We start from the raw sequence: 4,590 nt of genomic DNA on the forward strand, positions 1-4,590 counted from the left end.
CTTAAAATAAAGATTAGAAATTAGATTCTCCATGATACAAATCTATAAACAGTTTAGTTTCTGTTAGTTCTGTCAAGATGCAAGAATGGGTGAATTTATATTCATATTGGTCAATCGTTTTATTTTAACCCTTGTGTTTAGAAATAGGGGCCAACCGCACCACACCCATAAAACTTGTATCATTTGCCTCAGTCCTCACATGCACAAGGGTTAAATATGCAGTAGGAGCCGTTTGATGACTGTTATAAATATCTCCACGTTTTACGAACAGAGGGGATTAGCTCGGTTTTTGTCACTTGTTTAACTTTTAGGAATTGCAGCGGCTGCAGTGCGCCGCAATAAAGCTACAATAAAGCTGATAAACAGGGGAAGGACCAAACTAGACAAAACCACTTCTGATTGTTTGCCAAGCCAAACATCCAATAAAAGTTCCATCAAGTCACTACTAAGGGTGCGTTCACACTGCAGCCTGAAGTGACCCAATTCCGATTTTTTTGCCGGGGCCGTTCACACTGCCAGTAAATGCGACCTGTATGCGTTCTGCAGTGTGAACGGGCAAACGACCTGAAAGTGTCCCGCATGCGCAGTAGAGGGCGCAATAGCGTCAGCGTTCTCAGTGTTCTGCCAACCGCCATAAAAAGAAGTGCTCAGTGTTGGCAGAAGTAAACATGGAGGCTAACGGAGGAGCTTAGCTTACATATTTGAAGTTGTTGTCAACTTAATCCTCATATAGTCCGTCATGGTTGTTGTTTTTCTTCCTGCTTGCATGTATCAGGATGCAGAATAGTGAGATTTGTTGAGAAACAGTGACGTTCAGTTCGGATGAATGTGACCTGGACGTTAGGTCGCATTTGAATCGGATATGTATCAGATATGGGTCACATTCGAAAAAGAATCCGACCTGGGCTGTTCACACTGCCATGAAAAGATCGGATACAGGTCGCATTACGTCAAAAAAAAATCGGAATTGGGTCACTTCAGGGTGCAGTGTGAACGCACCCTAAGGCACTGGGGTCAAGTTTCTCGACACTGGCAAAAGAAGGTTCAATGTCCAAACTTATTGATTGTTCTTGATGATGTATTTTCCTCTTTCACCAAACAATTACAGAGTTCAAACTTTCCTTTGTTCTCATGCTACCTCTCTTACTCTGGTAAAAACCATCGGCCCCAAACCCAAATGCCTGCTGGTCCTTCACCAGGCCCCTACACTTATAGAAAGTGGACTGACCCACATTACTTCCTGTCTAAATTTAGAAAATGCATAAGAAAAGTAATAAAACAAAAAAAAAGAAATCAACAATTATCAACCTACAAATAATCTGTAAATAATACAAAAAATAGGCATTTAAGAGTAACAAAATTCAAATGGATAAAGAAATAAAGAAAAAAATTGCTCCAACCACTTCTATTCCACCTTCTCTCGCTCTGCATGTCGGCATTACACAAGGACCCGTTGCCATGGCAACCGACAAACAACCGCTCAACGAGCAGATATAGCAGAGATTACCGATCAGGGGAATCAACATCAAAAACAAACATTTCCCACACAAAAAAGTAGTAAAAACACTAAAACAGAACATCCAGTCTGTTACATTATGCTGTCAGGCTTGATGTCTTTATTGTGATTATTAATAAGTTTTCGCCTGACCACCGCGGTGGTTGATTGGCTGATTTAAACAGCTTCTCAACTGATGACTTGGTGGGCGGGTTGTTTAGTGCTAACGGAACCAAAACACACCGAACTGCGCAGCACATGTTAAGGCTATCAAAGTCAATAGCAAGCCAGCAACAGTTAGGCTAGTATAACTGACCCAAATATTTTCTTTAAATTAAAACTTTTTCCTCACCTGTGAAATCTGAAGCCCTTTTTATCTATGGTTGTCATAGGGTTGAATTAACTACTAAACATTGCGTCCTTTTTTCTGATTCTTTGCGTGGTTGTAGTACTTTCCTGACCACCGATATTCCTGACTCAATGGACAGCAATGGCGCGTGTGTGGCACACAAGTCACGTAATGTCCAGTCCAATAATATACTGTATATCCATCAATGCTGCTGTCTCGCGCTCTGTCTCTAACACTTCCCGCTACTCAGCAGTAGGTGTCAGGTTACATTGTGTTGCATCCAATGTTGTCGGAAAAAAGAGTTTCATGCGCTTGATGTCCGATTTGCCATAACTATTTATTGAATTCGTTGTCGCTAGCTGGGGTGGCAACAGGGGTGGCAAGGCTCTCGTTTGAGGTGGCAACTGCCACCCCAGTAGATCCGCCCCTGGCAGTGAAGCTATTCAGTTGAGTGTAACGGTTTGTTAGAGGCGCGAGCTGCAGCCTCAGGAATAGCAGCTCGCTCTTATTTCTAGTAAACGCTATTTGCGGTACAACGTCTGCGGTGTGTTTGCGTCATTACAGTGTTTACTTACAGTAAACCACTTTAAAAGGTAATTACAGGATGGATAAGGTACATTTCCAGTAAAATACTGGTATCTACACACGCCAGCTTTCCCGCCCCCCTCACCCCCTTTTTTAACCGTTTTTCTGAAGAAAAAAAAAAAACCGAAAAAAAAACTGGCGTCTGTAGCTAGTATTTTTTTTTTAACCGTTCTTTCACAGTATCTATACCATACTTGCATTGACGGTAATCTACTGTCAGGATTAATTACGGTAATTAATTAATTAATTACAGTAAATGTAAATTTACTGTGCATTTACATTAAACTTCTGGCGTCTATAGCTGCCAGTATTTGACTGTAAATTTATAGGATTATTTCGAAAGCCGTTTTCGCACTGCAAGGAACGGAACGGCACGCTTCGGTCCGGTTCCACCCGTACTGCAGCCCTGTTGGGTTTGCATATAACTGAGGGCGGCATCGAAGCTGTACCTGACGTCATTATTTTTGAAAGTAAACAATGGTTTCGATGTAGAGGCCGAAGCCTTTTCCTCAGAGATGCGGCGGAAAACTTTCTCATTCCTCGTTGACCGATCGAGCTCATTCTGTACTCGTTCAATCAGCGAGTAAGCAGAGGAAAAAAAATTACCTCATCATGGGACCAGGTAACAGCAGAATATTGAGAGGAATTCATCGCAAATTAATAATAATAATAAAAATATTAAAAAGAGCACTCTTTACAAAATACAGTAAGAACAGTTTAGTGAGAGCCAGCGAGACCCGATCAACGGCTGACTGCAAAACCACCAACGGCTGACGCTAAACCAATCAGCTGCTGAATTCTAAGCAGCCCCGCTTAGACGGTCCGATTGGAACCACACAGCTCTTGTGGTTCTTAGGAGCCGGGTCGGAAGTTCTAATGCAAACACGGTCGGCCTTACTTTGAAACCCGTTCCGTTCCGTTCCTTGCAGTGCGAAAACGGCTTTAGAGTGTGGTAGTATTCATCATAAAGGATCTTTGGGCTGCACTCACCTAGGACTCGTCTGCATCGGCTGGCCATACCAGAGGCATGAAGCCCCTACAGCATAACTCCTAGGATCAGTGGGACACTGGTTTAGAAAAATAACTGAATTATCTCAGTTATTTTTTTTCCTCTCTTTTTTTTTTTTACAAGCAGACAGCACAAAAGCTCAACAACACAAAATATTCATCTAAGAATCGATTTCTTCCTGTAATGGAAATGATTTCTGATTAAGTTCTCTGTTTTCGTATGGATTGTTCTTCTTTTTTCCCTTTTCTACACGGTTTTAATGTTAAATTGCTCCCTGGACCTTCTGGTCACAAGACGACCACTCTACCCTCAGAGCCACAGCCGCCCTAAAAAACACACTGCTTGATCCTTTCTGCTAAAGTTTTTTAAAATGCAGATTTAAACAGTATAACAAGCTACAATTCAGTGCAATTTAATATGAAAAGTGAGTAGAAAAGGTAAACTAAAGGGCAAACCATAAAAGCACAAGTATAGTGAAAACAAACAGAAATCATTACTATTAAAAGAAACTCTAATTCTTAAATCAATACGTTGCTATAAACATTGAGCCGCGTGTTGTGCCGTCTTCCACTGAAACAACGAAGGGAAAAGGGCGAACAAACAGCGAATTCAACTAATTTTACAAGTTTAACAATAATATGTGTGGAGTTTCTTAAACTCTTTTGGGGCAATTTACAGTGACCAACTAACGTGACTGACATCTTTTGGGAGATGTGGCGGGGAAACCGGAGCACCCGGAGAAAACCCACGCAAACACAGGGAGAACATGCAAACTCCACACAGACCGCCTCTGTGAAGGCACAGCGCTAACCGCTGCGACACCGTGCTGCGCATGTTTTTTCCAATTGGATTGGGTAGGGATCTTTTTTCTAGTTTGTCAGTGGGGGGGAAGGAAACATTTTAAATTTCCTCTTGACGGAGGGTCGCGGGGCGCCCTTGTACACAGGCAACAACCTCCATGCGTTTGATTGCAGTCCTCCGTTCCTCTCTCGCATTTTTATCCTCTCCTTAACTATATGTCAAATTAAATCAAGAACATTATACCTGTTCTTGATTCTCTTCACCCTTTTGTTTCTTTTTTTACTTCTTGAACCCCAGAGTGTTTTGTATTTTTTTCCAAATTGAAATTTTTGATTTTTTCTTTTTACCGTC

The 4,590-nt window shown here is 41.7% G+C and overlaps 1 long non-coding RNA gene across 1 annotated transcript in view; it reads left to right on the forward strand.

Annotated features, from left to right (window-relative positions):
• LOC107835868 (uncharacterized) overlaps window positions 1–2,999 on the forward strand; it is a 19,769-nt gene extending 16,770 nt beyond the window's left edge. The window contains exon 3 of the long non-coding RNA XR_001661695.1: window positions 2,759–2,999. This is a non-coding gene — a long non-coding RNA (uncharacterized LOC107835868). The remainder of the gene's footprint in view (window positions 1–2,758) is intronic.
• The last annotated feature ends 1,591 nt before the right edge of the window (window positions 3,000–4,590 follow it).

This window comes from Poecilia formosa, unplaced genomic scaffold (genome assembly GCF_000485575.1).
Source record: "Poecilia formosa unplaced genomic scaffold, Poecilia_formosa-5.1.2 Scaffold28, whole genome shotgun sequence".
In the NCBI taxonomy this organism is placed as follows: Eukaryota; Metazoa; Chordata; class Actinopteri; order Cyprinodontiformes; family Poeciliidae; genus Poecilia; species Poecilia formosa.